Below are 13110 nucleotides of genomic sequence, written 5' to 3' on the forward strand. Positions count from 1 at the left end.
GATGACACTCAACAGACACTCCTGAACAACCTCTGCTCTCATGGGACTCAATGGCTCTTTATGAGCTGAGGACAAATGGCTGGTTTTGAAGAGTCTTAAGATGGATTGCAAAACTGTCCACTGCTGAAGATTTTTTATGCCTTTAAAGGAACTGGGCTGTTCATTTATATTATATTATATTATATTATATTATATTATATTATATTATATTATATTATATTATATTATATTATATTATATTATATTATATTATATTATAACATTATTATATTATAACATTATTATATTATATCATAACATTATTATATTATATTATATTATATTATATTATATTATAAATATATAATTGTATAGCACTTTTCACAATACAAATCATCATTCAACTTAAGTTTTTCTGTCCACAGTGTGTGTGAAGCAATAAGTGGCAGATAAACTGAACTGATTCCTTGTTCCCTGCTATCATGATTCCTGTATCAGGGTCTATGGCATGACAATCTTATTATTATTATTATTTTTATTATTATTATTATTATTATTATTATTATTATTATTATTATTATTTATTTTTTTTTTTTAATATACAGACACTTCATTACATTTTTTAACATTTCATAAAAAAATTTGATATGAAAAAAATAAGATTAAAACAGCTGTCTTGATAATTTAATAATAATAAAAAAGCCTCATTAAAAATAATTCTTTTGACACTTAAAAAAACCTTTTCATTTTCTTTGATTACTATTTCTTAGGAAACAATTAATAAAAGTACCTGAATTATTGTTATTCAATAACACATTAAAATGCAATTCATACAGTTACTTCAGTACACCTTTTCTGATTAACATTTTCATTTGTTTTAAATAAAATTAATAAAAAAAAGAAATAAGGTTGACAACTTTCTTGATATACTAGATAAGAAAAAGTAATAAAATAAAATAAAATAAATATTTACTATTTAAGTAGTTTGTCATTATCTTTAATTATTATTTCATAAAAAAACATTTAGTAAAACAGTACTTGAAAAATTTGTTCTCACAACATAAAAAATAAGCAAGTCTTACATACAATTAATTAAATATGCCTTTTCTATAATGAACATGTTTTTATTTTCTTAATTAAAATTCATTTTGATATGAAAAACATGAAAAGGTAAAATTGACGGTTATATAACTGTCGTGATATCCTAATTAAGAAAAAAAAGACATTTAAAAAACAAATTAAAAAAAAAGAAAAAAAATATTTTCTTAAGAAAACCTTAAGCAGCTTGTCATTATCTTTGAGTACTATTTTCTAGAAAAATGTTTTAAGCAGTGAAGTAGTTTTATTATAAATATTTGAAAAATATTTTACCGTAAATTAGTCATGTGGTTCAACCAACACACAGAAACATGCACAAAAATAAAGTCAATAAGTCTCTTAAAATATCAGATCTAACCTTTAAGGACAAGGCAAGGATAGTTCAGGTTGTAAAATGTCATATGGTGTGACTCCTTTATGATATTTATGAATGAATAATGTAAAATATAATGTTCACCATGACAATTATAAAAACCAAATCTATGATCCAGCTTCACCTTCTCCATGTGGAGAGAGAAAACAAACCCTGCTATAATTACATCAATTTATGATAAACGATTCACAGTCCTGGTTAAACCAGTCTCAGGTCTGGATCTGGACTGCAAACTGCTAATTGGTGACCTCTGATATAGGGTGCACCAAACGGGACATAATATACGATAAAGCCCTGCACCCTTTAGGTTCGTGAAAGAGAGGGAATATCATTCAAATGTTAGCCGCAGCAAATCAAACAATAATGACACTTGACAGCAAACCCAGCAGTGTGTGTGTGTGGGGGGGGGGCAAAACCATTAGTATGGATCCAATCATCAGAGATGGCTAGAAGTAAAGAAAGAAAACCTCATAATGAGGACGAAACACGAAGAAACCCCCCCCCCACCCCCCAAATGAAAAACCATCACTCAAAATATCCTTTCTTATAATCAAAGCCCTCTGTTTATGAGACTCGAGGAAGAGAGTTTCATGCACTTTGAGTGCTGTGACCTATTCCAGCTAGCTACAGTATGATAATACACAAAGACATTAGCACAAAATATATATGTGGAGAGCATATCACAGTCAGACGTCATACCGCATGACATTATCACAGAGATATAGCACATTAAGTCCAAGGGCAGAAGAAATGGCCTTATCAAAAAGAAGAGACGTGGAAAATGCTCGGCGAAACCCTTCGTGTGCGCTTCATATGCTCTGATAAGAATTCAAAAACACTTGGTGGAGTATGACTGACGACGGGGCGGCCGCTCGCTCCGTATCGATTTCAGTCTTTGTGTGCCTTCCCGATCAATGAAATGAAAAGAGCTCCAGTCCACAGCAACATCATAATAATGGTCAAAACACAATATTCACCTTGACCCAAGAGTTAATATACTGTATGACTTAACATATATGTTGCAGTTGTCAATACTTGAGGAGATATACCTAGCTTTTTAGGCACTGCAGAGGATCCATTGTTGATCAAGTCATGTAATGATAAATTTCTCCATTGTAATAACTTCAGACCAACAACTGTGTGAAGTACAAAATATCTCTCTCTTTACCGCTTGCTTCTTATCATCAAGCAGTACATGCTCAACCACACTCGACAGTACAGCACACTGGGAAAACACTTTTCTTGAAGGCGAAGTACAACATTACATCCATCCCTGTGTTTTAGAAAAAGAAAATAATAATTATAATGTTAATACTAATTCACCCTGGGTTTAAGCATGAAATATGAAATACAAATGTGACTGAACGTATATTCTCTTTAAATTATGCTAATTTAAATTATGACTGAACAAGTAAAATGAATTTAGTATAGTAAATAGAAATTAGAATCTGGTATGTAGACATGTCAACTGGCTGTAATGGGAGGACCTTGACTTAACTTAGTGTTTTTTCATAATGTTAAGCTTTTGTCTCACTCTATGTAATCCATCAGTCTTGGGGGTTTCTTTCTGCTTTCTCTCTTGTATATCTTTTCTCCACCTGTACAGGACATTCAGCAGAGTTTTGGGGACTCCTGTGCTCCTGAGTTTGGGCTATGTCATCAAAATCATCCATCTCATCATCAGTGGAGTTGGCATGTGGAATTGATGTGCATTGTTTCAGAGGTTTTAGATAAGAGATGTTTCTGGTGGCAGTGTGTTTCCCTTGTTGAACTGTAATCATTGTACCTTAAGTTTTTTTGACGTTGTAAGGTTTCTGGTTGAAGGTTGTCATAAGTTTTCCCATTTTTCTTTCATGAATGAGCATAGAATCAACCACATTGAGCTCAGAATGTGAAGCTTTCTTACTGTGATCAGAATACTGATTCATCTATTCCTTTTTGGAGCTATCTGTTTGTCATTAATCACTGGACTTTGTTAAGCTGGTAGTTTAATGTTGATAGGTCTGCCAAATAGTAATTCAGCATGGGACATCCCATTGGTTTGATGAGGTGTTGCTCTATAGTTTCTAAGAAATTTGTGGAGTTCTTGTTTCCATGATTTTCCTTCAACAGTGGCAGCTGATATTGCTTTCTAGACGGTTCTCATGAATCTCTCAACCTCACCATTGGCTTGAGGCCAGTAGGGGGTGATCTTTCGATGGTGAATACCAAGGTAGGTTGTAAAGTTCGCAAGGTCTTGACTGGAGAATGGAGGGCCGTTGTCAAAATTCATTATTTTGGGAATGCCTGCTGTGGAGAATATTTTGTCCAATAATGGAATGACTGTATGTGCGGATGTTGATGGTGTTATCTCCACAAAGGGGAATCTGGAGTATTCATCCAGAACAACTAGAAGATAGTCGCTAGAGGGAAATGGACCGCAAAAGTCAACAGAGACATTCTGCCATGGACCTTCAGGTAACTCTGACATCTGGAGCGGTTGATGTTTGTTGTAAGTAGTTGATGCTTGACAGGGAATGCAGGATGATATTAGTTGCTCTTCCTGCTTGTCTATTCCCTTTTCTCTCAACAGCTGTTTTTTTTTTTTTTTTTTACTGAACCCTGGTGGCCTTCATGTGTGAGATCAAGTGCTCTGTGCTGCAGGGCCCTTAGCATAACAATGCGGTTTCCTCTCAGAAGTGCACTTCTGTCATCCAGAACAGTAAGCTCCTCTCTGACATTGTAGAATGATTCAGATCAGACAGATCACGTTCTGTGATGAAATGATCATAAAGTCTGTGCCATTGACCAGTGCAGGCGATGTTGATGACATGCTGAAAAAGGCAGTCCTTTGCTGTTGCAGACTTTACTTCCTCCTGTGTCAAAGCTTTAGGGATTGCGTTAGTGGCAATAAAGTTGACATGCATTTCTGTGTCAACATCATGCGTGATGGAGTCTGTGGGTGGCGAGACATATAGTCAGCAGGATTTGTTTTACCTGCTTTGTAAATGACCTTGTACTTGTAAGGCTGGAGTCTGAGAGCCCATCTCTTGATTTGTGCTGGCGGTTTTGATTTAGGGTTGTTAAAGATTAGCTCTAAAGGTTTGTGGTCAGTGATCATGTTAAATTCAGCACCATAAAGATACAGATGGAAGTATTCACAGCTCCAGATGATAGCAAGAGCCTCTCTTTCCATCTGAGAGTACCTCAGTTCAACTGGGGTCAAGGCCCTGCTTGCATAAGGAACAATATTAGTGTGATTAGTGGTTTTGTCTGCCTGTGCCAAGATAGCGCCAAGGCCGACAGGACTGGCATCGACAATGACATTGGTTTCTCTTTCAGGATAGAAGTAGCTCATCACAGGGGTTTTGACCTGTCTTTCTTTGAGGGTTATCAGAGTGTCTGCTTGCTTTTTATTCCACAGCCATTCAGAGTCCTTCTTTGTGAGTTCCCTCAGAAGTCGTGTGAGTGAAGAGTAGTCAGGAATGAACCTTGCACTGTAATTGGCCATTCTTAAGAGGCTTCTTACTTCACTCTGGGTTTGTGGAGGTGGCATACAGGTGATTGCCTCAATTTTTGGGGGGTCAGGAGCGATGCCACGATTGGAGAATACATACAACTCCAGGGATGTTTTATGAAATTCACATTTGTCCTTGTCGATTGTCAGGCTTTTTTCATACAATCGTTAAAAGACTGCTTCAAGAAATTTGTTGTCTGTTATGGGCATCTAGTGTGGTGCCATACACCAAAATGTCGTCACCGAAATTTCTAACTCCAGGGATTCCCTGCAGGACCTGTTGGATGGTATTTTAAAAAACTTCAGCTGCCAATGAGATGCCGAATATGAGCCTTGTAAATCTTCTCATTCCAACATGGGTTGAAAATGTTGTGATGTATCTGGACTCAGGTGCTAGTTCAAGTTAGTGAAAGCCTGAGTTAAGGTCCAGTTTAGAGAACATCACTGCTCCACTGAGATTGTGGATGATGTCATCTACGGTTGGTGAAATGTGTCTCTCTCTGTGTACGGCTTGGTTTGGCAAGCGCATGTCAACACAGATATGCATTTTGTCAGAATTTTTGGCTTGGGTATTGCTATGATGGGTGAGACCCATGGTGTTGGACCTTCCGCTTTTTCTATGATGCCTTGATCCTCAAGGAGCTACAGTTCTTTCTCCACCTTTTTTTCGGATGTGGAAAGGGATATGACGATGTGGTTGGATGATTTGACAGTGTCATCAATGTGTAGCTTAACGTGAATGTTTTTCAGTTTTCCAATGCCCTTCATAATGTTTGGGTATTTTAGCATGAGCTGATCAGAAACAGAAAGGGTAGGCCGCTGAACTATGTCTGCAGAGTAAACAATGTGAATGAATCCCAGCTCTGAAGCTTTTTTGTGACTGAGCAGAGAGCCATGATCTCCTTGAACCACATAGACAGTTGCTTCAGTAGTTCTTCCATAAGCTGAAACATCAGTGGTTAGTTTTCTCAGCAGTGGAAGGGGGTGTTGCTTGCCATACGGTAATATTTTCTTGTTTGTTGGTTCCTGTTTTGTCATCATTTTTATGATGTTTGAAGGTGCTAGCATGACGTAGACGTGTTTATCATCAGTACTTGAGGTCACAGCCGACTCCAGGTCCTTTGGTGTGCTGTTTTCTTTTATCTGTATTAAGCTCACCTTTTGCGTTATATTAGGTTTTCGTCTGGGTTTTGTGTGTTTTCTGTAGTCTTGTTCTGTGCATAGTTTGTTGAAACAACAATGTGCAAAATGATTTGGTTTGCCGCATGATTTGCATGCCAGACCTATAGCTGGACATGCTGATTGTCCACCAGGATGTGGAAAAGAGCCACCACAATTTCTGCATGTTGACTGTTGTTTCCTTTGTACTGTTTTCTGTTGTGAGCTTTTACTTGTCATTTGAAAATTCACAGGTTGTTGCAAGATGTCTTAACCTGGTGTGGAAAGCATCAATGGTCTCTCCTTGTTTTTGTTTAGCTTGTCGGAAAACATAAACTTCATACTCAATATTGTGATTTGGGTTGACGTATTCTGTGAGAACTTGTACTGCTTTATCATAGTCATCACTGTCACCATTTTCTGGGATCGTTTCAAAAATGTCCTGCACTTGTTCACCTGCATAATACAGTAACATTGCTCTTTATCTGGTTTTGTTGGTTACACCAGCGGCTGTCAGGAATATTTCAAATCTTAGTAGCCATTTTTTCCATTTTAGTGCGAGAGATCCTTGGTCTGTGTCAATATCACATTTTGGAAAGTAGGGCAGTTCAGCAGCTGTAGCCATGATTTGTCATCAGACAGTAACACACGTCAGTGAACGGTGTTTGGTTTGTTTACATGTATACAAGCATTTGCAAATTGTGTTAATTTGCATTTATAATTCGTTGCTGAATTGCATTGTATTTTTTTATATTTTGTCTCTCGTTTTACTCAGAGGTGGAGTTCAGATATGGCGATTTTCTCCGTCCTGTGATTCCAAGCTTTCGCTGGGTCCTAGTGCCAGTCGGAGCAACTTTTATAGATGCCTTCTGCTAATGGTCGTCTTTTCGCCGTGTTTATGGGTTTATTCAAGTTGTATTGGCAGTTAATCACTCGTCGCCATTGTAATAACTTCAGACCAACAACTGTGGGAAGTACAAACACCTCTCTCTTTACTGCTTGCTTCTTATCATCAAACAGTACATGCCTAACCACACTCGACAGCACAGCACACTGGGAAAACACTTTTCTTAAAGGCAAAGTACAACATTACATCCAAATATGTTCCTTTGAAGAAACAAACTTATCTACATCTTGGACCGCCTGAAGTTGAGTAAATTTTCAGCAAATGTTCAGTTTGGATGAACTGTTCTTTTAAAATAGCGAAACAGAAATAATAATGTTTAATATCATAAAATGTTTGAAAGGGAATAATGTTTAGTTAAAACAAATTAACTAAAATAACCCCTCTGAATTACCAAAAAACTGAAAAATTTAACTAATTACTCACCCTCATCCCAAAACCCAAAAATGAAAAAAATCACTAACCACCAACTCCAATTGTGTTATCGTTCATTTTATATATTCACACAAACTTGCAGACAATTTGTCTTCATGTCTGCTGGCTCATGACTTGTGAGAATTAAGGGAATTATCAGTAAAAATCATCTTGTGACTATTGTGATGCTAGCTCTTCTATCAGAGGGGCTTTATTGGATTTTAGCACTTTGTAGTTGGGAACCTACTGTGCAAAATATCCAGATTCTCCTTAGGCAGGCAACATGTTAAAGGTATATTTCACCCAACAATGAAAATTCTGTCATTAATTACTCACCCTCAAGTCATTCTAAACCCATAAGACGAACACAAATTAAGATATTTTTGATGAATTCGTCAAAAATCAAAAACGAGAGCTCTCTGATCATCCATAGACAGCAAGGATCATAACATGATCAAGGTCCAGAAACGTAGATCGTTCGGTAAAAATTGTTTTGGAGAGTATCCACTGAACGTAAACAGCATATACTGTTCTGTGTCAGCTGCGTTTTCATAAAAAGTATTCTACATTGTTTATGCTTTGATTTGAATGAAAACATCCGAGTGGCGCAGCTGACTTCAGACTTTCAAAATCTTTCATCACTTGAATTAAGATTATAAAAATGTAATTTTAAATAACAGCCAACACAAAATCAAAGACTTTTGCACCTCTTTTTAAAGAAAAAAAACATTTAAATAATAAACAATCAAATCTTTGCATAGCTATGACAGGAAAGGACACTGGTATCTAACAAAGAAAAAATATATTGTTTTAAAGAAAAAAAACATTTAAATAATAAACAAGAAAAGTTAAGAAGAAAAAAAAAACAGTTAATCTTAAAAAAATAAGTAAAGGGTAAATTTTGAAATTGGGATTTATATAGCATCTGAAAGATGAATAAATAAGCTTTCCTTTAATGCATGGTTTGTTAGGATACAATAATATTTGGCAGAGATACAATTATTTGAATATCTGGAATCTGAGGGTGCAAAAAAAATCACCTTTAAAGTTGTCCTAATGAAGTTCTTAGCAAAGCATATTAAGGTTTTGATATATTTATGGTAGGAAATTGACAAAATATCTTCATGGAACATGATCTTTACTTAATGATTTTTGGCATAAAAGAAAAATTTATGAATTTGTTCTATACGATGTTTTTTTTTTTTTTTTTTTTTTTTCTATTGCTACAAATACACCCCAGCGACTTAAGACTGCTTTTGTACTCCACGGTCACATATACATAAACCCAAATAGGAAATAAAACAGTTGTAATCGTTAACTATCAAATAACCAACACAAATACATGTAATCGTTAACGTTTTCATAAGTAATTTAATTACACATTTTTTTCGAGTAACTGTAACAGATTAGTTGAATTACGGAACTCTGTTACATGTAACTAGCAACTCCCCAACACAGATAGATAGATAGATAGATAGATAGATAGATAGATAGATAGATAGATAGATAGATAGATAGATAGATAGATAGATAGATAGATAGATAGATAGATTTGGAAAAGTTTCCGGCACATATGTGGCTCCCACCACCTCCTTATTCAAATGAGCCCCTCATGAATTATTCAGGAATCTATAATTATGCTTTCCTTTTGCTGACGTGGAGTTTGAAGCATTAAAAATAGATCTAAGCGGAACGGCAGCACAAGCCCCAGTGGAGTCCCGCCACTGTGTTATGACTGCCTCTCTTTTTCTCGCCATCACTAGATCCGCAATGCTCTGGGCCTGTCGTCCAGGAGGATGTGTTTTTCTGACAGGCCCGGGATCTCGATGTCCCCATCCCGCTCTGGACGCGTCACTGACAGGCTGCGGGAAATCTGGATCTCTCACGACAGCTCTGCTAAATTCGGTTGATGGGGCGGCCAGGGGTCTTGCCAAAAGCATTTTTAGCATGAGAGTTTGGTTCAAAAGCACAATGAGTCGCCGCTGCAACTTCCAGGGCTGGCGCTTTTCCCGGCAGTGTACGAATACATGCTTTTGTATATGTGGGCGTCTGTCATTTATGCTGAAAGACCTTTACTGCTCAGCCCTACGATACCTTCCTCTCGGTAGGGTTGATCAAATTTTGAGGAGGTGCATGCATACATTTGAATGTCAATTAGACTCTGCTGACAGGTTTGGCGACGTGTGCAGACAGTCAAGTGTTTGGTTGTTGAAGCAAGTGCAGTCACACGTGACAAACTGGGCCACCTACTGTCATCTGTACTAACATAAGGTGGGTAAATGTTCAGTGTAAGGTTTAATCTCTGTCTACTACAGGAAATAAATTCCATTGCTTTACTATATTCCAGATACTATATTTTATTAATTGTTTTCTACACATTTTTCACTCTGCATTGTTACCAGTGCCCTATTTTTACCTGAATTCATCCTATAATTTTCAAGCATTGATAATTTCATTGATAATTTCATTGCCAAAAAATATTCGTCATTATTTTCGTCAATGACGTCAAACAAGATGATAACGAAATAAAAACTATTTTTGAATGACCAAAACAATGACGAAAATCTATCAACATTTTCTTCAAGGGATAAAAACGAGACAGAATTGTAAGGGATGAACGATTGGGAAGAGATCCAATCAGAACGAATCTACTGCGAGGAAAGGAGGGTAGATGAGCACAACTTATTCAACTGTAATGCTCTAATAATACGTTTGCATACATTTGCTGCATGTCAACGTCTGGAAGTAAGAGAAGAGCAGACATATGGATAAATTTGAAAAGTGTGATGTCAAGAAAGAGCACTTAATTCGGTCTGGTTTTCTGAGCGCACAGTGCACGACTACTGAATTCAGTCCTCTTTCGCGTCTTATTTGAGAGGTCCACACAAATTGATCTCAAATTGCCTGTTTTGACGAGTATTCAAGTTACGCACCCAGTTACGTCTTAATTGAATGTAAACTGTTGGGACAATATCGCCAAAATAATCTGTGCAGTAAGTTTTAAAGGAACAGCAGCCTAATTTAGCTATTGCTGTCTGTGTCCTTATTGTTAATGAATCAACAAAAGAAAGAGAGGAAATCACTCACTGCTCTTGACTGAATCACTTTAGTTTTAATTTCCTGTTAAAATTAATACTGAAGGCAAGGTTTCTTAGGTTTATATGACAAACTTTTAATACCCACTGACCTTTAGAATAAAACTTTTTAAGGCCAAAATTTAAAGGCAACTGTGCCTTTAAAATGTCTTTATGCAAATGAGCTTTGTTATGACTGGCTAACCTCAGGATAGTAAATAAGCACTGATTAAACTGACATTTAAGACTAGAAATTTTAATTAAAGTCTGTTTTAAAAGGCTTCTGTACCTTTAAGATGTCTATATGTAAATGAGATCTGTTATAATTGATTAATCTCAGCATACCAGTGGATAAATAAACATTTATTAAACTCATGGCTTAAAATTAAAAGCTGTTTTTGAAGGCTACTGTACCTTTAAGATCTCTATACTATATGTAAATTGATTATGATTGGCTAACCTAGTGGCTAGCATAGTAAATAAGCCCTGATTAAACTGAAATTTAAAGGCTGTTTTTAAAGGCCACTGTACCTTCAGGATGTTTCTATGTAAATACTCTCTATTATGATTGGCTAATTTCAGCATATCAGTATCTTAAATAAGCACAGATTAAACTTTTTAAGTCTAAAATTAAAATTCAACACTGTTTTGAAAGGCCTCTGTACCTTTAAGACATCTCTATGTAAAGGAGCTCTGTAATGATTGGCTAATCTCAGCAAATCACTACTGAAAATAAGCATTAATTAAACTTTTTAAAATAAAACTTAAATTAAAGGCTGTTTTTAAAGGTATTAAACTTTCTAAGTCTTAAAATTCAATGCTCTTTTTGAAGGCTACCTTCCCTTTAAGATCCTTATACTGTATGTAAATTAGCTCTGTTATAATTGATTAAACTCAACATTCCAGCATAATAAATAAGCATTGATATAAGCACTGAAATATGGGCAAACAAACAGGTAATTTCTCTATCAAAATGGCTCTTTGAAAGAAGACAATGGAAGTGTGGCATTACACGAGGGCTGTGAGGAATCAATAACAGGGTTCACGTTCTCACGAGGTGCTTGTAGCCATCAGGTTTCTTTCTCCACATGATCAGCTCGCATTATTTTGTTCCTCTCTACAAAGCCTGTGAGGCTAGAAAAGGGCTTTCCCATAATGTTCCTCACGTTCCTCCAGGAGTCACTTCATAAGCTGGTTCATACTCACAGATGAGCTTTAACCTCTCATTGTGTGTGAGTAAACACACAGTGTTTGTGCGTGCATGGATACGGTGTGTGTCGTGTGCCTCTGCGGGTGTGATCAGGGACTCCTGGTCCAAGCTAGCAGCAGATGTTTGCTGCTGAACAGATTAGTGCGACAGCCCCAGAGGTTTTTTTTGGACCGGTCGACATGCTTGTGTAACGGTGGTGACTGCAGCAGTTTGCCCATGCTGTGTCTCTTTCATTATTACTTGTCATTAATTCCATAATGTTACGCAACAACCACAAATTTCCTCCATCAGGCCCAGTGAGGAATTCTACACATCATTAAATACAGTAACCATATTTGATGGATATTATTTATATCAGTGACACAGTAATACAAAAAAAAGAAAACAATATCAATTGAATATTTGGCACTGACAAATAAGTATTTCAATGTTGTTTTAGTATTTATATGCTATTATAGTTTTTATTAATATTTTGAATTAGCTTTTAATATATTTTCAGTGGTCATTTTAATTTTTTTAGTAATATATCAAAAACATTTCTAAATATATATATTTTTAAAGGAGTAATTTTATACAAATGTTATAACTTAAAATCATTAAGTTTTAAGTCGCACCACATGACATTTTACAACCTAAACTAACTTTGCCTTGTCAAAAACATCTGTTCTGAAATAATTTACTTTGAAAGTTTCTGATATTTGGGGGTTAGTGAGATAAAGCCAGAAAAATTGGACAGATCATGTGATCACAAAATGGGCGCCAACACAAGTTGGACCACCCTTACATAGAATAAAACTGCTTTTATTAGGCCGCTGATAACACTCCATCTCATCATGTGAGTTGCATACGCTTGCGTATATTTTGGATTTGTCACATATGGCATCCTGAACATCATGTGGAATGTGTTCAGTGAATGCGGATGTGATTGCATTACTGCTGTATCACGCACACGCTTCTCCACGGCTTCATGAATGCGCTTTGTTGTGTTGTTGCTGACGGAGGAGACTGTGTGCTTCCCGTGGCTCAAGCTTCCAGACTCAAAGCACATCTCCTGCGTTTGAAGCTGTCAGAGAGCAGATCCACTGCACACATCTGTCTGGAGTAAAAACACTGCCGCTGGGGTTCAGAAGGACACTTCTAAAAGAAGACTGTGGTTTTATTTCGCACCACACAGCTCCCTTGTGGCATGAGATAAGCATATGTATAAATATGGAAATATACATAGAACTCTGTATTTAATATTCTAGCTATCTTCACAGAATAGGAATGATAAGAGAGCGCAGCCCGTCAGATCGGCTCTCCCACTGCGAAAGTGGTAAAATCCAGATGGAAACTTTTATTTATCCACCCTTTCATTCCGCTCATCCATTTTCCACTCGTGGTAAGACCTCCCTCTCTGCTGAA

The 13110-nt window shown here is 36.4% G+C and overlaps 1 protein-coding gene across 5 annotated transcripts in view; it reads right to left on the reverse strand.

The window, feature by feature from the left end:
* LOC109094929 (serine/threonine-protein kinase BRSK2-like) overlaps positions 1-13110 on the reverse strand; it is a 213834-nt gene that overhangs the window by 104529 nt on the left and 96195 nt on the right. The window lies entirely within an intron of this gene.

Source organism: Cyprinus carpio, chromosome B25 (genome assembly GCF_018340385.1).
Source record: "Cyprinus carpio isolate SPL01 chromosome B25, ASM1834038v1, whole genome shotgun sequence".
NCBI classification, from domain to species: Eukaryota; Metazoa; Chordata; class Actinopteri; order Cypriniformes; family Cyprinidae; genus Cyprinus; species Cyprinus carpio.